Here is a 22,228-nt window from a genome sequence, read left to right as displayed (position 1 = left end):
GGAGAAAAGACAGTCTCTTCAATAAATGGTGCTGGGAGAACTGGACAGCTACATGTAAAAGAATGAAATTAGAACACTCCCTAACACCATACACAAAAATAAAGTCAAAATGGATTAGAGACCTAAATGTAAGACCAGACACTATGAAACTCTTAGAGGAAAAGATAGGAAGAACACTCTTAGACATAAATCACAGCAAGATCTTTCTTCACCCACCTCCTAGAGTAATGGAAATAAAAACAAAAATAAACAAATGAGACTTATGAAACTTAGAAGTTTTGCACAGCAAAGGGAAGTATAAACAAGATGAAAAGACATCCCTCAGAATTGGAGAAAATGTCTGCAAAAAATTAACAGAGGATTAATTTTCAAACTATATAAACAGCTCATGCAGCTCAATATTATAAAAACAAACAACCCAAACAAAAACTGGACAGAATAACTAAACAGACATTTCTCCAAAGAAGACATACAGATGGCCAAGAGGCACATGAAAAGCTGCTCAACATCATTAATTATTAAAGAAATGCAAATCAAAACTACAATGAGGTATCATCTCACACTGGTTAGAATGAGCATCATCAGAAAATCTACAAACAACAAATTCTGGAGAGGGTGTGGAGAACCCTTCTGCACTGTTGGTGGGAATGTAAATTGATACAGCCCCTATGGAGAACAGTATGGAGGTTCCTTAAAAAACTAAAAATAGAATCACATTATGACCCAGCAATCTCACTACTGGGCATATACCCAGAGGAAAACATACTTCAAAAAGACACATGCACCCCAATGTTCATTGCAGCACTATTTACAATAGCCAGGTCATGGAAGCAACCTAAATGCCCATTGACAGACGAATGGATAAAGAAGAAGTAGTACATATATACAATGGAATATTACTCAGCCATAAAAAGGAACAAAATTGGGTCATTTGTAGAGACGTGGTTGGACCTAGAGACTGTCATACAGAGTGAAGTAAGTCAGAGAAAAACAAATATCGTATATTAACACATATATGTGGTATGTAGAAAAATGGTACAGATGAAGCAGTTTGCAACACAGAAATAGAGACACAGATGTAGAGAACAACCTTAAAGACACCAAGGGGAGAAACCGGGGGCAAGTGGTGGTGGTGGGATGAATTGCGAGGTTGAGATCGACAAATATACACTAATATGTATAAAACAGATAACTGATAAGAACCTGCCATATAAAAAAAATAAAATAAAATTTAAATTAAAAAATCAACTATCAAAAAAAACCAAAAAATAAAAAAAAGAAACAAAGAGAGAAGCCAATATGTGGTCTTAATTGGATCTTGATCTGAGACATAATCAGGGAGATTTGAATGTTGACTGAATTCTACATTATAATCCCTATATTAAGGGATGGTTGTTAATATTCTTTGGTTGTGATGTGGTTTTCTGGTTAGGTGTTTTTCAATGTCTTTATCTTTTAGAGATATATATGAAAATATTTATGGATGATAAGATATAATGTCTGAACTTGTTTCAAAATATGATCAGAGAACTAGAGGGATGGGTGGAAGATTTGAGATTTGCCAGTAGTTCTTTGTAGGAGCTGAGTGAGGGTTCCATAGGAATTCACTATGCTAGTCTCTGCTTTTTTGTATATATTTGGAAGTTTTCATAACAAAGAAAAGTGTTTTTAATGAATGGAAAGGACCCAAAGATGAAGAAGAGTCTAAGCTCTTTGCCAAAGTCCTACTGTCATTTCCAAGAAAGCCTGTTTACTGAAAGTAACACTTTCTATATAAATTTCCCCAAGTAATTATCTTGACAGAATACTTCCCGTTAACACATCTTCTTTCCAAATGTTGTTGAGAATTTCTGAAACACAGGACAAGCGCCCCTTCCACAGGGTTACATTAAGAAGTTTAATTCACAGAAAATACTGTATAAACTCATATGAAACATTAAATCGATGTTTGGCCTGTGTATTGTATTTGTTGCTGCTTGTGCAGTCTGAGCCTTTATAAACTTATTCACCCTAATTTCTATAATCTTAGCAGGGAGAGATCTTTCTCATCCTGACACCAAAGACAGAAACCATAAAGACAGATTAGTTACACAAAGATGTAAAATTTAGAAGCCTGAAACCAGTGTCTTTTCATAATGAAAGGCATTTGCCAGACATGACAGCAAAAGAGATTAATATTCTTAGTATTTAAAAAAAAAAAAAAACCTCTTCCCAAGTCAGTCTGTGAGGTGAAAAATAAAACTACCACTGCTATTTTAAAAATCAGCAAAAATTCTGAACAGATGATTTCCGGAAGAAAAGGAACTAATGTAGGACTGCCAGGTACAATATAGGATACCCAGTTAAATTTGAATTTCAGATAAATAACAAATAATTTGGGCCATAATTATGCTAAAACATTACTTGTTGTTTATCTAAACTCCAATTTATGCAATTTACAATTTAGGCAATCCTACATTAGTATTTTTATTTGCCAACTCTGGCAACCCTAACTAATGGCCAATGAATTTGAGAAAATGATTAGCTTCAGCTCTAATTATCAAGGGAGAGCAAGTACAGCAAGAAGAGCAGAGGCCCCACCAGGCAGGGGTGGAAGAAGAACACTGCACCTGCACCCACCTGGCCCACCTGGAGCTCAGGGGAGGAGGCGTGACCTCAGGGCCTCACAAGGGCAGGAGGGAGGTGGCCAGCAGTGAGGCAGTGGGGTTCACAAGTTTGTTTGAACAGCCCTGAACATGGTCTTCAGGGGAAAGGAAAAATATGATCAGCAGCTTGGAGCAGAGGACCCCATGCAGAAGCAACACTTTTATTATTTGCTCTTAAAACTTTGTTGTGATCTATCCAAATGCATTTTTATCTTTTATGGAAAATTTTATGATGTACTATGTAATACTTACAAAAAGGAATTTAAATATCCATGTACTCACCTTCCACTTTAAAAACATAAAACATTACCAACCAATGTTTCTCTCCCTCCTGCCCTCACACCCTAGGTAACTACTATAACCTGAGCTTAAGAATCATCATTGCCTTTAATTTTCACATGTTTTTTACATATGTTTGCACCCCTAAATAAAATACATAGTATAGTTTTCACATACTTTCAACTTTCATGTAAATAGCAGCATAACGTATGTATTCTACAATTTGCCTTTTTTCACCCCACATTTTGATTTTGAAATTGATCCATAATAATGAGTGATGCTTTATATTAGTCAGTTTCAGGGCTGTGTAATATTCCATTATTTGGATATACCAAAATTTCCATTTCTAGTCCCTGTTGATGGACAGCTGGTTTACAATTTTTGCTACTACCAAAAATTACTGCTGTGAACACCCTTAAACATGTCTCTTAGTATACATTTCAACGCATTTCTCTAGGGTATATGCCAGAGTGGAATTACAAGCTCAAAGAGTGTGTACAACTTCAACTGTAATTCTACAAAGTGATTGTACTAATTTATATTCCCGCCAGCATCAATAAATACATTTTTTACAGTTAAAAAAAAAAAAACCACATAGATTCATCCCAGTGTTGTATTTTACACACACACACACACACACACACACACACAAAAGATGACTGAAAGGATGCCATTATCTTGAGTGATAGGATAATGAGTAATATTTATTTTTCTGCATTTCCAAATTTTGTATAATAAATATATACAACTTGCATAATCAGTAAAAAGGGATTAAAATAAGTGATATTCTGTTTGTTTTCAATCTCCTTCACTGCTATATAGAGTAATTTGCTGAAGTTATTTAAGAATTTGGTGTAGTTTGCAAATTTTGAACATATTTCATCATCTTTGTGAGTCCACAAGTACCATTTACTTGATGAAAATGAGTAACATTCAGGTAAAGAAGTTGGGACATGTGATTAGAAAATTATGTGAACATGTATATAATATGAGATGTTATTTTTTTCAGGTAGTTTATGAATCCACTGGATAACCTAGAATATATCAACATCTATAACAATAGAGGGATAATTATTCCAAACAAATATGCATTCCTTTTTATGTAGTCCTTTCTGTGTTTCTCACTATGTACAGTTTTTTCATTAAAAATTATTTTGGAATTAAATATTTTATTAAATTCTAATGCTCATTTCTCAAGTAAATTCTAAAATTTTAGCCCCCCAAATTGGTAGAGATGGGTATTTAATTGAATTCAAGAACACATGTTAGAATTTTGATTTCACAGTAGCAGGACTCTTCTCTGTCTTATTTATAGTTGCACTCCAGTACCTGAAGTAGCATCAATCACATAGTAAGTATTCAGTCAATATTTGTGGAATTAATGTATTAGTGAAAATCACTGTCTACAATGAACCAGGCACTGAACATACAAAGAGGAACAAGTCAGGGCCCAAGCCTTCAGGAACTCAGATTCGGGGGAAGAACAAAACTGGAATAAATAATTAAACAAAGTAAAATATGGTCCAAACTTCCATGAAAACAAAGTGTTAAAAAAAAAATTTTTAACTATGTTTATAAGACAATAATTATAAATATATGCATCACATTTTTTCAATCATTTATAAAGAGAATATTGAAAAATTTTAGTGTACTGAAATGTCATTTAATTAAACTTGAGAATTCCTTTTACTATTGCTTTATTATCAGTACATTTTATTGAATTATATTATTAGTATTGTAATTAAGTATGTTAAATTATTGATCTGGATTAAACAGAATTTTTGAATAAATTGGGATAATTTCATATACACATAAAAGCATGAAAGAAAATGTTACCCAGGGGCTAAAACTCTGAGAATAAAAAAAAATACTTTAGGACATCCAAAGATATATTTATAAGTCTTGAAACTTCAATGGCATAAAATGATTTTTTTGTTCTTCCACGTTTCTTTGTGGAAAATGACTTTTACCTTTTTTTTTTTAAACATCTTTATTGGAGTATAATTGCTTTACAATGCTGTGTTAGTTTCTGCTTTATAACAAAGTGAATCAGCTATACATATACATATATCCCCATATCTCCTCCCTCTTGTGTCTCCCTCCTCCCACCCTCCCTATCCCACCCCTCTAGGTGGTCACAAAGCACTGAGCTGATCTCCCTGTGCTATGTGGCTGCTTCCCACTAGCTATCTATTTTACATTTGGTAGTGTATATATACCCATGCCACTCTCTCACTTCGTCCCAGCTTACCCTTCCCTCTCCCCGTGTCATACAGAGTGAAGTAAGTCAGAAAGAGAAAAACAAATACCGTATGCTAACACATATATATGGAGTCTAAAAAAAAACAAAAAACAAAAACAAATGGTTCTGAAGAACCTAGGAGCAGGACAGGAATAAAGACACAGATGTAGAGAATGGACTTGAGGACTTTTACCTTTTAAGTGAAGAAGTCACTAATGGTAAAATAAATTGGCTCAAGTATTGTGCAGATGATGGACGTGTGTGTGTAAATGTATGAAAACTTCTATTTGGGTTTCTATGTTGAACCACACAGGGCAAATAGGTTATTTTTCTTTTAAATTCCATTCTCTCTTTTTCTATAAGAAAGCTGTTTCTGTCATTGCATAATCACTCTGAACATCTTACAACAATAGATGAAACTAGAGTGAAGTCAGCTGAGACAGTTTTCCCCACCAAAGTGCCCTATAGCTTGAAAGGAAGAAGCAGATAGAGGTCTCATTCTGTTGTCTACAAACCATATAGACACAGTTGGCACAAAATAACATATCGGCATCTCTGAAAAACATGTATATTATTTTAAGAGAACTTAATTTTAAGAGAACTCTTGAATACACACTTTTGTGTTAATTTAGATATAGGAATGTCAGAATTAGCATACCTGTCAGCACCACAGATTCACAATTAAGCGTGTTTAAGAATTTGCTAACAATATTAAATGCCTAGAAAACATCTTAACGTTGCATATTTGAAAAAAACTTTCCTTCTATCAAACCTTGAGTAACTATAAGCTTTTCATCTCAATAAAACTTGAAGGAATTTCTTTAATTTACTCATATCAGCCGATAGAAAATTAGCAGCATATCTGCTTTCTGACCTCTTTCATTTGCTGCTCTTTACTAATTGGAGAAATTTGATGGATGCCAGAGAGGAAAATTAGGTTCTTTGGCTAAGAGCTCTATTCCAACAAGTGTAATGCACTCCTGACATTTACAAAGATACCATTAAAATTCTCTATATACAGCTCCTTACACAGCCCTGTCAGTCATGCAAATGTAATAGAAGCCAAATAAATTAAACTTTGAAATAATAAAATAAAAGTATTGAAAGTAACGTGTCCATATTGGCTTTTTTACACACAAGAGTGAGAAATTACTAGAAACTTTGCAAAATATCATATTTGAGTCTTTCCTTCCTGCCTTAAAAGGAGACTTTTAAAGAGCTTTTAAAACACATCCAACCCAATATTCTCACTTTAATCAGCAGAAGCCACCTAAAGGAAGAATGGTCTGTTTAGCACTCAGCTTTACTGTATCATTAGGAATTGCTGTGCTAAAAAATATTTTCAATAATTGCCGCTACATTTTAAGAATTTGCACATCATTAAATTTAAAGAATTAATATAGCTGCCACTCCCAAAGAATATATAAACGTTCAGCTTTTCTAACTAAATTCTAGAGTATTACCTAGCATAGTTTCTTATTGAATGAACTGTCCTTTTGGACTGAATCAGACACTTTAGTAAGTCAATGTTTGTGGAACCAATGGAAACACAAATACAGCTGGCTTTAACCATTTCTTGTTAGATAATGTGAGGATCTAGCGAATTACTTAAAAATTAAGGAAAGTAACCATCTTTAATTTCTGTGAAAAATCTATTTTTAAAGCTCAGAATTGGGGCTTCCCTGGTGGTGCAGTGGTTAAGAGTCCGCCTGCCAATGCAAGGGACACGGGTTCGAGCCCTGGTCCGGGAGGATCCCACATGCCGTGGAGCAAATAAGCCCGTGTGCCACAACTACTGAGCCTGTGCTCTAGAGCCTATGAGCCACAACTGCTGGAGCCCGCGCCTGGAGCCCATGCTACGAGACGGGAGAGGCCACCACAGTGAGAGGCTCGCACATCACAGCAAAGAGTAGCCCCCGCTCACCGCAACTGGAGAAAGCAACCCCGTGCACAGCAACGAAGACCCAACGCAGCCAAAAATAAATAAATAAAATAAATTAATTTAAAAAAACAACTCAGAATTAACTTTCAGCTTAATATTTTGGAATGAGTGTATGCCTCCACCCCTAACGTACCATTGAATTGATCCAAAACATACCAAAAGAAATATATGAAATCATAGAGGGCCAGGAAGGAAAAAAACAGTAAGCCAGAAATTTGATGACTTTCTAAAAGATGGAAAGCAGATGGGGAAAATTCGAGTCAAGGTGGAAGTATATGATATTATGCACAATAATGAGAAAGTTATTTCCACCACGGATGCATAAAATACTATCTAATATACTTTAAAACAAATATAAAAATATATATAACCAAGGTTGTAAATGAAAACAAAAAATGCTCAGGGAACCAAAATGAAGAGGAAACTCAAACGTAGACTGGTGAGGTGGTAAAGCTAAAATAATCCAAGGAGAAAATGACCCTGCATGAAACAGGGAATCTTGAAGGATTCTGCTTATCTGGTGGAAAAAGAGTCTCTCATAGGTAGCCAGAACACCAAGTTTATCCCAAGCTTGGTTGTAGGGCTCAAATTTATTCCATCTGCATGGTGAGGTAATTTTAGGCGAAAAAGTTAACATAGAAAGTAGTCCAAAACGGGGATATTATAGAGCCACCCTAGAGGCAGAAGTGGAGCAATGTTATATAGAAGCATCTTCTACTCACATGATGCTGGTCTCTTATGGAAAGCAACATCTGCTGAAGATGAATTTGCCATAAAAGGAAATCATAAACACCAGAAAGAATGAGCCACCATGAGGGAAATCCAGCAGACACAAGTAATGGAATAATTTGTCTATAAAAATGAAAACTAGTTGAACAATCAAAATTCAACTTTAAAATAAGCTTAGTTAAAAATATGGGAAGCAGTTTAAAAATAAAGTGAAAATATATTATCTCTAGCCTTTTTAGAAAATATAAAGTTATATTTTATGTTAGAATATTTATGTTCACTAAAATGTGAGAGTATCCAATTTTTAAGCTAGTAAAAAATATATAAATAATATATTTATCAATCCAATAAAAGGCAGTAAACAATAAATACAATAAAATAAACTGTTGAAATTATCTCTGGGAAGTGGGACTAGAAATGTATAGGAAGGTATTTTTATTTTACTATCTTTGCTGTAGTTTCAAATTTCATTACTGTTGTTTCGAGGTGCATGTGTTACTTTTTTAGGACATTAAAATTTTAATTAAAAAAATAAAAAGCCCTTAGTAACAACAGGAAAGAAAGGCATAAGCATTTTGTCATGGCTTTCCTTGGTGAAAGGAATTATGGCTTTTTAAAAAATGTTTTTCTGTGCATTGCATTCATAATCAGAAAATTAAATAAATCCTTTTTCTTGATCAGGCCTGACTGTTTGGTCTATGCAGAAATATCACTTCTATTTTTAAGCTATATGGATCTTAGGGCCAGCATCTCTAAATCTTCTCTCAGTGCTCCCTGAGCTCTATTTTCATATCTTATTGTGATTTACACCTCCAAATTTAATTGTCTACTAAATACCCAATATAATTGAATAGGTGATTGTAATTTTCATTCATTTCATTGTTTTGTATTATTTGTCCCAATTGATCCCAAAGCTTGTAGACAAATGTTATAGTAGTGATACTAACATAAAAACAATTAAACAACTAATACAAAGAGTACTTATTAATTTCAAGGCTTTCTTCCAGGTGTTTTCACATATTAACCTATTTAATCCTCTTGCTAATACTTTGAAGTCAGTACTATTATTCTCTCCATTAGGGATGGGGAAACTGAGCTAAAGAGAGGCTAAGTAACTCACTTAAGGCAACAAAGCTATTCTGTACTGGATGTAGAGAAGAGCAGGTATATAGCTGATGGGTGGCACTTCAGCTCAAGTGGCCTGCCTTCAGAATCCTGCTTATCACTTTATACCCATGCAGAGAATGGCACTTAATGGAACATGTTTTACCAGTAAGATCACTCATTTTTTACTTCATAGGATACATGATTCTTTTATTGCTTTTTTCAAAAATATCAATACCTAAGTAATTTCATTCGTTTATTCATTTAATTGGAAACCAATTATGTGTAAGTTTTATACCCACTCTACTACCATAAAATATTTGAGAGTGCTAATTTTGATTCATGCTACTAGGACGCAAATTCACTGTAAATTACCTTAGGATTCATTGCAGGATAGTTAAGTAAGCTATAGACTTCATCATGAAGGACTAATACGAGATCAAAAGAATGCCCAATGACTGTGGGTTGTTTTTTTTTTTTTTTTCTCTAGTATGCCCTGTGTTATGCCTTTACTATAACAAGTATTTAATACTAGAATACATAGTGCACATGAAATCAATTTTACCTAAAACAGCTCTTGTCAATATGAATGAGAATAATTTAGTTTCTAATTTTCTAATGAAATTTCCACTTAAAAGAATTTTCCCCAACTGAAAGATTTTTACTTAAAGTTCCTTAAAGAGATTTCTATTCCTCATTTATTCTGCAGAAACAAGGAAGAAAGAAAAACATGATGGTGGTGGGATACAAAAACAAAGCAAAAAACCTCTGTTTTCAATGAAAAATGTGAGTAGAGGTTACCCCAAAACACAGACTCTGAAGCACATTTCCATCACTGCCAAAGTCTGAAGAAACATGGACCTAAGCGGGGGTGCATCAGGGAAAAGTGACAGTTACTTTCTCCTTCTCTTACTTTTAGGAGAATGCAGTTTGTCCTCAAACCCTCTAGCTTATACACCCTGCCCATACAGGTGAACAGCCCCCCCACTGTCAGCATCTCCACCACAGTATACATGATTCTACAATTTGTTACAATTGGTGAACGTATATTGTTACATTACCATCACCCCAAACCCACAGTTCATATTAGGGTTCATTCTTGGTGTTGTACATTCTGTGGGTTATGACAAATATATAATGACATGTATCTACTATTATAGTATCATAGAAAATTGTTTCAGTGCCCTAAAAATCATCTGTGCTCTGCTTATTCATATTTCATGCCTATATTTTGAAAGGAAAAGAAGATCGTGGGGTGGGGAGAACAAAGGGAAATGCAGTTAAAAAACATAAATCTCAAGAAGAATCAGCCCCAGCTTGGGGAAAGTGCTTAGTTACTCTTACATAGATTTAATATCTTCTGCATATATTTTTAAAAAGAAAATCAAAGTGAACTGAAAAAGTATAAAATTAAAAATAATTTGGATAATATGATAGATATTGAAGACAGACAAGTGAGATCCAACATGCCCATAATTGGTGATCCTGAAGAAAAGAAGCAATATAAAAACCATCTCCCCATTCTCTGGGAAAAAATTAAATACATAGTGTAACAATAAAAAATTTTGAAATAAAAGAACCTCAAATCAGTGGAGTACACCATATTCAAGCAAAGTTGATGAAGACCGACCAACTTCAGAACATATTCTGGCAAACACAAACAGACAAACGAGAATCATGTGGACATCCATCACAATAAAAGCAAGTTGTATACAAGGATGAAAATTTCAAACATCTAAAAACCACTGGGCAGCACCATTCAGTATGGGAAGTGTCCTCAGCTTTGTTTATAAATATTTACAAATTTCTGAAGGAAAAAATAAGTTTGATTCAAGAAAGATAACTTGTCTTTCATGTATAAGGCAAATGGAATAAACAGTCTATCTAAGCACAGAGAAAATACAGCATCTATGACAGTTTCTTTGGTGGAGGGGTACTACTTAACAGTGACCTCCAACAACCTGAGAAATAATTCAAAATAAAGAATACAGGAATGGTGAATTGATCAATTGGTAAGGACTGAATCCTTTCAAATTTGAAATAAGTCCAAAGCAAGACTGTAGGAATTAAGCCAGGATGTAAATACTGTAAATCTCAATAATGTAAAACTGATAATATAATTAAAATTCAGGTGGTACGTGTAAGGGAGATAATCATAAAGTACATGTGCTAATTTCTTTATCACAACAAGGACTTATAAGAGATTGTTTAATAGTTAAACATGCATTCTAAAAATGAGTTGAAACTATTAACATTTTCATAATTGTTGTTCTTAACTCTAAGGTAATTTTTCTGGAACTAATCTCTCTGTTGCAAAGAAATGAATACCCAAAAGTTAGTCATTTCTTCAGTTTCATATCAGCTCCTTTTTTTTTCTGCTTAATCCAAATCTAAAATTAAATTCAGTACCTTTTTTAAAGAGTAGGGTAAAATCATATCCTTTTAAAAAAATCTATCTATGGATCTATCTATCAATCATCGATCATGTTATTTAAATTCTTCTTATTTGTAAAAAAAAAATTAAATATGTACGGTAAGAAATTGTTCTTACCAAAGTCTTTCTCTTTCTCATTTAGGCATTGGCATTGGATGTCTCCAGTGATAGTCTTTAAATTTCATGGTTGTTATTTATGAGTGTTGAGATTTCTTTTTCAAACTTTTATGTTTGAGTTATTTTTAATGAGTATAGCTTCTGCTACTGCATTCTAAATAACATGATGTTAAATACATAAAAGAATAATTTCATAACCTTCCTCCACTAAAATAATTTAAAAGGTACAAATTTACTTTTGTACTACTGAGTATTTTATTTGTCAGAAAAATTAAGTATGCAAACAATATACCTCACATGCTTTTTACAAGATAATTAATTTGTTTTGTCTAAGTTTGTACCAAATATGTAATAATTTTCTATATGACAATGTAAATTCTTTTTATTAAGGAAAGTTACATGGAGAATTAAAAAAAAAAACTATTCTGGTACTTCACTAGCAATGTTCAAAGAAGTAATGCACAGTAGTTGATGGGCTTTTTTTTTTTTTTTTTGCTAAGATGTGATAAGTTATGCATTTATATAACCTCATATAAAGCCTTATATAAAAGTTTGCAGATTTATATATTTGAAATCTTTGGACTTCATAGCCATGTTGTTGCTTTAAAAAAAAAATCACTGAAGCATCAAAGATAAAATGACTGTATTTCTGTTTGTTATACACATCTTGTCAGTATTTTTGTATGTATCTGTTTGTTTTGTGAATTTGTGTAGGTTTATACGTGTGTGAAAGAAGGGAGGGTCAAGGGAGAGTGTGCTTAAATGTCTCTTTTTTTTTTATAAAATACAATGCACATAAATTGGTAGTCTTTAAAAACAATAATCAAAAAAAGATGATAAACAAACCCATGAGGCAAATGAAAATTGTTCAAAACAAGCAATTCAGTATTCAACATATGGCTTCTTTTTTTTATAAAGACCTTTGAAAAACATTGCCACTTTAGATAAGATTATGAATACCTCATTTTCTGAATTGATTCTGTGTAATTCTACTGTTCTCCCTATTTTTTCCTCTTCTATTTAGTCATTCTGTGAATGTTTCTCAGAGGACATAGTCAAGATGCTGATTATTTAAACATAAGTAGTTTACAATTGGAGAAGCAAAACTGTGAATTCCAATTTCCCCCCAAACCCCCAATGTTGACAATATTCCATTAACATAATGGGTTATATGTGGCTAATCTCAGAGCTCTTAAAAGTTTTATTCCGAAGTCATCAACTTTTGAAACTTTCCATAAAGTATTATACATACCTTAACACTGACAAGCTTAACTATTATAAATGGAAGCTCCAGAAGCTATTATCTAGAAGCTACATAAAAGGCAAAATACCAGATAAATTTGGTGAGCTCGTGTGACCTCCAGTCTTGCTCTGCTCCCCTAACTAAAACCCTCCCCCAGGAAACTTTTTATAAACATTCCTTTAAATCATCCGTTGGACACTGTAAACCCCACCCCTTTACCCTTTGATGAAAAAAATTTAGCAATCACATTTTCCCTTTTGCCATTACAGAAAGGGCATGAAGCCATCTGAAAGTACCAGAATTAGCACTGTCATCCCATCTTGCCCATTAGTTTTACTGCAGCAAAGACTAGTGAAACACTGAAAAATATACCTGTAGTCTCTTTCCCTGGTTTGATCCTAAGCTCCTCCGAATACAGATTCAATACATTTTCTTTCACAGGAATAAATGCATTTTAAGCATCAGCATCATAGAAACACAGCATAAATAAAGCAGAGACTTCTCCCCCAACCCCAGCTTTTACCTGTTATGCTAATACAAAGACATTGAAAGGAAGAAAAGCTGCAGCTTGCCCAGCAATATTCTCATTGCAGCAGACAGCACAATTCTGTACTTACAGATCTTGCCAGGGAAATGTCTCGGGATCTTTACAATTTTTCTGCAGAACTCTGTTTCAAGCTCTCAGCCAGGCATGCTGTGCATCCAGGCAGAACCAAGCCGTATGGAATGTCTATGCAGCTGGGAGATAATGGGACTCTTTTTCCCAGCTGGGACCGCAAGCCTTTTATCCACTGAGTACTGCGTGGCTCTTCTCTGGTCTTAAGCATAAAACACGCTTCTCTCCTGCTGCATTCCTGACGGAACCTAGACAATTAGTTCTTGAGGCACATGTGCAAATCTCCCGTTTGGAATATTCAAGAGGAAAATTCTCCCTACATTGAAAAGCCAGTTCTATCTTCATCATCCTTCACAGAATCAGAGAATGTTGAGAGCAGCTGCCATTCCAGTGGCATGAAAGATTAAATTCACCCTCCCCTTTTTTTGACTAGAGATAGTCACTCCTGTTGGGTCGTCAGAAAATCTCTCTTATTGAAAACTGGGTCAGGCTAACTACTTATTAGGTTTCCAACAGGAAAAGAAGTAAATTTTTTTCTTCCTATGGTTTCACTGCATTGTCATTTGCAAGCAAAGATTAAGCTGGTCAAGGGTCTGCCCTAATTTAGACTATATTCAAACGTAAGCTTTCTTAAGCTTTCATGCCTGTAGCTCCTGCGACTCGTTAGGGTGAAGAGAAAAGGGAAGTAAAACCCAAGGATCTTATGCACTGTCACTGAATCCTTTCTAAACCATAATTTTAAAATACGTGCATGAGGCTTCTAAAAGACAGGTAAGCACATAAAGAAAGTAAAGGCCAAAAGAGTATAGCTGCTCTCTCAGGTTACATATGTATAATCTCCTGAGGCCGAGAGCCACTGTATATGTGTTTGCAAAACAACTCCGTAAGGAAAAGAATGCTGTTTGTGTTTCACATCCAGCCCTTCAACTAAACTTTTTAATATGTTTGAGTTTTGCTATTGCTTTTGAAGGGAGTAACAGCTTGTTGAATAAAAGCTAAGAAATAGGAAGACCACCTGCATGCAGAGACACCAACAGATACACACATGGCTACAACATGAGAGCAGAAAAATTGCTTGGGCTTATTTTCATGTTGTAATAAAAAGAAATTGCACTTTTTACATCTTAAAGTAAATAGATACTGGGAAGATGAAATCCACAAATCAAATATGGTATCTTTCAGACTCAGTTTTCTTTTGTCTGTTGAGCCAGAAGGTTTCTATGACTGCGTGTTATGACTACATTCTATGGATTTCTATGATTACATTCTTCTGTAAATATGTCAGTCACATACCTCATTTCTACACAGGGTCTAACAAACATCATAGGGGGGTTTAGAGAGGAGTTAATGCTTCATAACACTAGGTAAGCTCAAAATGGTCTGTACTATTCTTCTAATTCATGGGGAGGCAAATTGGAAGAATTATTTTATAGGGATATTTGTCTTAGTTGAACCTCAAAACTTTTTAAGTTAAAGGCATCTCTTTCTTTTGAAATCAAAATGTTGTTTATTTATAAAAATTCCAACATGCTGAATTTTTCTGAGGATGTATGAGAAAAATAGTCATAATGTAGTAAGTTTTTCCATGAAGAGGAATTCATTTAGTTTAAAGGACACCCCTTGACTCACATCTCTAATGCTTCTGCCCCATATTCAAAGACAGCTAATTGCTTTACTTCCTATTTCCCGGAGAAGGGAATAAAAATCAGAAGAGGGCTCTAGTAGCTCCTCCTACTGCATCTAATTACACACTTGCACCTGTACCCATAGACTCTGCCTTCACTTCTGCTTCTGTGTGTGAACCATGCTCCTTCCTCAGGCCAGGTCCTCCACTGTGTTCTAGTTACTGTGCTCTCTTACATATTCAAACACTGTTCCAGCTACTTGTCCCCCTTTTCAGAATCACCAGTTCTGTCTTTTTTAAAGCACCTTGAATGAATTGTCTATACTCATGGTCTTCAAATCATCCTCTTTCTTTCTCCCTTGAATCCAACTTAATTGGCTTTTTCTCCCCACTGTTCCCTGTCTCACTAGCTGTTCCTGCTCAGAAACTTTTGCTGGTATCTTCTCATCTTCCTAATCTTTAATCACTGGCAGCATCAAAGTTTTAAATTAAGGTCTGTACACTAAAAACTATAAAGGAGTACTGAGAGAAATCGAATAAGACCTAAATAAGTAAAGAAATATACCATGTTCATGGACTAGAAAACTCAATATTTTTAAGAGGTCAGTTGTCTACAAATAGGTCTTTAGATTTGAAATAATTCTAATCAAAATCTCAGCTAGTTTTCTTGTGGCAGTTGTCAAGTGATGATAAAATTTCTATAGAATGAAAATAGCTAAGAAAAGTAAAATCAAAATGATAAAGAACAAAATTGGAGAAATTATACTCTGATTTTACCACTTACTACTACCCTAAACTGATCAAAGCAGTGTAGTATTGGCAGGATAGTTCAACAGAACATAATAGAGTGTCTAAAAATAGAACCACACTTATATGATCAATTGATTTTAGACAAAGGTGCCAAGATAATTCAATGATGAAAGCATCATATTTCAATAAATGGTGTTTAAACAAATGGATATTTATTTGGAATAAATTAACCTTGACCCACCATACATACACATGCAAAAAAAGGATCACAAACCTAAAAGTAAAATTTGAAATGGATCACAGACCTAAAAGTAAAATTTTAAAACTTCTGAAAGAAAATATACAAGTTATTGGGCTAGGCAAAGATTTCTTAGGACACACACATACATACACATTTATACACAATAACACAAAACATAGCGAAAAATAGAAATATTGGGCTTTGTCAAAATGGAAAATGATCTTTGAAATATATCATTAAGGAATTTTTACAACTCAATAACAAGAAGACAACCAACTAAAAATTTTTTGTAAATATATAAACGGACAATTCACCAAAGATATGTGAATATCATTTAAGCACATAAAAAAAAGGTGCTCAACATCATTATTCATCAGGAAAAATGCAAATTAAAACTGCAGTGAAATACCACTGCACACCTATTAGAAAGACTAAAATTACAAACACTGAAAATACCAAAGCATTTTTGAGGATGTGAGACAACTGGAATTCTTACTCCTGGCTGCTTAGAGTGTAAAGTGTTAAAACTACTTTGAAAAACAATTTGGCAGTTTCTTAAAATACTATTACCAAGAAACTCCACTCCTATGTATTTTCCCAAAAGAAAAGAAAGCGTATGTCTACACAAAGTTTTTCAGTGAAGATTCAGAGCAACTTTTTCCTAATAGCCAAAAGTTGGAAACTACACAAATGTCCATCAGAAGATTAAGGGATTAAAAAATTGTGCTACTTTCATAAATGTAATATTAGCACTAAAAAGACAAAAATTACTGATACTCATTACTTAGATTAATCTAGAAAATAATATGCTAACAGAAAGATATTCAAAACAAGGCATGGCAGTTTTATACTGACAGAAAACAAAAAATGGTTGCTTAAGGCTGAGGTGGGAGAAGATTAATTGCAGCTGGGCATCGGGATATTTTAAAGTGCTGAAAATATTGGTTTTGATTTTGATAGTGGTTACCTGGTATGTACATTTGACAAATGTTTTCATACTCTACAAGTGGGTATGTTTTATTTCATGTAAAGTATATCTTATAAAGTTGAGTTTTAATAAATTAAATGATGATGATGGTAGGTAGTAGTTTTTCTTACAGGTTTTGGAAAAATAAATATTGACAAGCCTATCATTCTGACCAAATATTATTATTTTTGCTATTATTGTTATTACTGATTTTAGTGGACAATGAAAATTGTCCTCTCCAATCTCTTCTATGATTGTTAGTCCTTTCAATCCTTTTTTGATCTACCTGTGTCAATTTGATTCATTTTTATTTTTCTAGGGATCAGTGATGATGATGGTGATGATGGTGATATTGAGAGGTAACTTTTATAGCCCCAAATATGTGCCAGGTAGTGTTTTAAGTATTTTATATTATTTATTTAATCCTCACAATAACGTGATTAGTGTTATTATTTTCCATATGTAACAAACAAGGAAACTGAAGCACATAGAGGTTAACTAAATTGTCTAAGAGCATCTAGGCAGGAGATAGTGTAAAGGAGGGATCAAGCCCAGGCAGTCTGGCTCAAGAATTCAATATTAATATTGATTTTATTATTCAAATCTTTATATTCCTTTTTACATTTTGTCACTTGACATGTCAAATTCTGTGAAAAGCATATTAAATTTCTCCCACAAAGATTTTTTAAATCAAGTAATCCTCATTTTTCAAGAAGCTTTTGCACTGCATATTCTCCTGCTAGATTGCTTAATGGATAAAGGTTATGTGTGTGTGTGTGTGTGTGTGTGTACATATATATCACTATGTATCTCACTATAGTGAGATATATATACTATATATTGTATCTATCTGTCTATTCTCTACCTACCTATAGAGTGAATTGCATCTTTATGAGTGTATATGTATGTATATATACATATGATTGCATCTTTATGATATTATAACAACTTTAGGAATCCTTTTAAACTTGTTTACATCTCTTGGACTTGAATTCTATTTGGCATCCCTGCTTTCTGGTTTGCATTTTCCTGTATACACTTGCACATTAACAAAATTTTTTGCCACTTTGTTTTAGCTGTCTTTCTCATAATCATCATAAGGTTGGGCTTTCTTTTTTTTTAACTGGGGTATAGTTGCTTTACAATATTGTGTTAGTTTCTGCTGTACAGCGAAGTGAATCAGCTATATGTATACACATATCTCCTCCCTCTTGGACCTCCCTCCCCCCCCCCCCCCCCCCCCCCCCCATCTAGGTCACCGCAGAGCACCGAGCTGAGCTCCCTGTGCTACACAGCATGTTCCCACTAGCTACCTATTTTACACATGATAGTGTATATATGTCAATCCCAATCTCCCAATTCATCCCAGCTCCGCTTCCCCTCCCCATGTCCACATGTCCATTCTCTACATCTGTGTCCTTATTCCTGCCCTGAAAATAGGTTTATCTGTACCATTTTTCTAGATTCCACATATGTTCATTGCAGCAGTACTCACAATAGCCAGGACATGGAAGCAACCTAAATATCCACTGACAGATGAATGGATAAAGAAGATGTGACACATATATACAATGGAATATTACTCAGACAGAAAAAGGAACGAAATTGGGTCATTTGTAGAGAAGTGGATGGACCTAGAGTCTGTCATACAGAGTGAAGTAAGTCAGAGAAAAACAAATATCGTATATTAACACACATATGTGGAATGTAGTTGGGCTTTTTTAACCCAATGTGGCTCTGCTTTCTGATAGGGTAGCTTAGTGCACTTGCATTTAGTGTGGTATCTGGCATTCGTATTGGAATCTCTTTCTTTCTTCTCAGTCTGGCTGAGGCATGGAGTTGGGAGTCTTTCTGTGTGCAGATATTTGCCGCATGCCCACATGGTCTGGGAGACATTGAGACCTACAGTTCAGGTTCTACCCAGTGCAATAGGACAGCCTCATTCGGCAGGACCCCTGACATTAGGCACAGGCTGATGGGTGTAACGCGTGTCTCAATTCTGCCACAGAATTCCTTCAGCAGTTAAGTCAACGTCAGGGAACTACAAGACGCTGCTGTTTTTCCCCTCACGGCCTCAGGGAGCATTTCCCTTCATGCTGCTATTTCCTCTGCTCTCTTGGTACCAAAGGAAAACAAACAGACAAACAAACAAAAACAACAAAAGAAAACGGTGCTCGTCTTCATCCCAACGCTTCCCAGTAGAATACATAGGCTTCTCTCACCTGCCGACTCTTGAAGTGGGTCCCCCAAATTTTATAAGCTTCAAGCCCCACAAAATCTTGATCTATTTCTTCCTCTTGAAAACATGCCTATTAACTATAACTGATATATAGTTGCTTTATTGTGAAGAAACCTCTAATGACATTCTTTCTCTAAAGGAATTAAAAGAAAGGTTACTTTATTGAACTAATGCAATTATTTAAAGATATATGATATACCAACATAGAGGTGTTGTTTTCTTGATGTTATTGTTTTGTTACCTTTATTTTCTATTCAGATACTTTGGTATGCACAACTGTTCTAAATAACCCTTGTTTAAAAATGTGTATATTTAATGAGATATTTTCCCCTGCCCATGATAGGCATTTCTCCTAATATTACCAAAATATAAACAAGTTTTTATAATTTGCTGAGGGTTTCCCATGGGCCAGACGCTAACTCTAAAATCTCGCTTAACCCTTACGACGACCCTATGATGTAGTTACTATCACCTTTGCTATACTGGCACCTGAGATTTGGAAAGATTAAACAGCATGCCAAGATCATACAAACTGTAAAAGGCCAAACAGGGATTTGAACACAGGTCCATTACCCTCAACATCTGTCTCCTGAACCTCTCTGCTAGGAGCTCTTTGCTGTATCCAATGGCATATCTAATGGAACGCAAAAATAACTGCTATAATTTTTAAGGTTATTTCACTCTTAAAGACATAAAATAAAAGGTTTCTCTTGAACACAATTGTTTAAGCTATAACTGCACAGACTTTGACAATTAACTAGATAATTAAGCCCTATATTATTTATAGAACAGCTGATTTCTCATGAAAATAGTATGAATCTAAATATTTGACTCAACTCTCCACTGTGCTTTGAAAAGGATAGATGTATTAAATGGTCCCAAGAAATGTAAACTATAATTTTTCCCTTACCATTTTCTTTTCCTTTTTGGTGAGGGAGAGGTAGGGATTAGAGTGCTATGAAGGGAATTTCAGTACACATATTACATTTACTTTCCCTCAGAAAAAAGCACATTGAAGGAAGGATGATAACAGTTTTCTTAGTCTTTTGCCCCAACACAAAATTGTTTTTTCACTTTATACCACGTATGTATAATTTTAAAGTTATTCAAAAGTTCACTTCCCTTTGGGAAAAAAAGGAACACTTTTTTGCCTGGAAATGTATTGCTTTTCAAAGGGAAAATAGTCAGGGAAATGAATATATTCTTTTTCTACCACATAGTAAGAAAGGTATATTTTAGAAGAAGTATATTCCAATAATTCAGTTCAAACACCTTGAATATGTTCATATAAATATAGAAGAATTTTTACACAATGATAACTTACAACAGGGAGTAGGTAAGACCTGGTATCTTGTGACATGAATTATTTTTCTTCAACCAGAGATGGACACTGAGAAATTGTTCTATGGAACTGCCTGCCACCTGCTGCTTCCAACACTGAATTTTAATGAGCACCAATTGCTCTGCAAGGCTCACTATTTTAGGAGTATTATTTACCATGAGGCCCACTATGATTTTTCTAAATTACAGAGTAAATTGCTTGGGCCCCAGTGAAAATAAATGTATTTCATTAATGCGGCTCCTCTTCTAGTCTAATCTTTTTAACCCTGAAGATTGAGACATTTTCCATGCATAATAATTATGATTGTATCCTATTTCCTAGACACAATGAAGAGGTCACAGCACATAAACTCTAAAATCTGGAGCTTAGCTGCTTAAGCAACTGTTCTGGCTTCCCCATTCTTGTCCTTCATTTATGCAATATACAAACTATTACACTGAGTTTTAATGGTGATTAGACATAGAAAACATGAGTTTCATCAGAGTTTCCATCAAGTAGAATTTACTTATTGGCCCACTGGCATCATTACCAGAAATACTGCACAGGTTTTTCTTTCACTGCCAATGCAATGGTACTTCTTTCATAATCATGTGGTAGATTGGTTTATTACCTTCAAGTCTTTATCCTTCCCTGTGTATACACAATTGCTATTGCATCATTGTAGGTGGAGTATACTTCCCTGTCCCTCGATTTTTGGACTTGACATGTGGCTTGCTTTGACCAATAGCATATAAATATAAGTCACAGTGTGCTGGCTATAGGCCTAGGTTTTAGGTAAATCCATGTGTTTCTGTTCACCTTCTTGTTCCTTTGGTGTTACCATAGAAAAACGTGTTGGCTAGCCTGCAGTCCAAGGAGAATGAAAGATACTTGGAGTAGAGCTACTTCAGCTGATTCACAGACTTGGGTAATAAGCAAGCTGCTTGGCTAAGTGCAGCCCAGATGGGCTGAACCTCAGCTATCTTGTAAACACAAGCAATAAAATCAATTTTTATTATTTTAAGCCACTAAATTTTGGGGTGATTTGTCATGCAACAATAACTAGCCAACATAGATATTATCACTCCTTGAACCCAAGTCAACATAGTCTGGATTCTTTTTAGAGCAGAGCCTGAGATAAGGACTTTTTGTCTTTTGTCATATATGAGTGATTTATTTGAAAATGTGATCTCAGAGGAGTGAGGGACAAAGAGAATTAAAAAGGGAGCAAGAAAATCCAATACAGGATGTATCATTGAGTTTTCCATCACTAAGTATGAATGGTTGTTCAATAATATGGGAACATCTAAGAAGTTTATCATATCCAGTGCCTCTCTGGGCTATCCACCTAGATTGAGCATGAGAGAAGCATATATCTATTGGCTCCCATCCCCAATGGTAACATGATCATATACTTCATTATGTAAAACAGGACAATTATAACAGTAAAAAGAGAAAGTATTAATAGTAATGCTGGCACAACTGGTATAACTCAAATCTATCCTGGGCCATTGAGGACATGTGACCACCCTACATATTGGTCCAAGATTGTCCTAGGAGACATTAACTCTTCTACACGTCCATGGTACAAATACATGAGTGCCAATCAGGTTTGTGTGCTCACTCAATACCATGGAATCAGAAAAACTGCTGAATGGGAAACAAGAGTTATGAGAGATAAAATTTGTCAGGTAGCATCTGTGTTAGATGAAACATTGCCTTGAATATTTGGTCA

The 22,228-nt window shown here is 34.6% G+C and overlaps 1 protein-coding gene across 1 annotated transcript in view; it reads right to left on the bottom strand.

Annotated features, from left to right (window-relative positions):
• The window catches only part of CNTN6 (contactin 6), a 291,320-nt gene extending 277,783 nt beyond the window's left edge, over nucleotides 1–13,537 (bottom strand). Inside the window, exon 1 of the mRNA XM_036869272.1 lies at nucleotides 13,353–13,537. The gene's annotated coding sequence lies outside the window, so the exon portion shown is untranslated. The remainder of the gene's footprint in view (nucleotides 1–13,352) is intronic.
• Between the last annotated feature and the right edge of the window lie 8,691 nt (nucleotides 13,538–22,228).

The sequence above is a fragment of the Balaenoptera musculus genome, chromosome 11 (assembly GCF_009873245.2).
Source record: "Balaenoptera musculus isolate JJ_BM4_2016_0621 chromosome 11, mBalMus1.pri.v3, whole genome shotgun sequence".
NCBI classification, from domain to species: Eukaryota; Metazoa; Chordata; class Mammalia; order Artiodactyla; family Balaenopteridae; genus Balaenoptera; species Balaenoptera musculus.
This window is presented reverse-complemented; position numbering and strand designations above follow the sequence as displayed.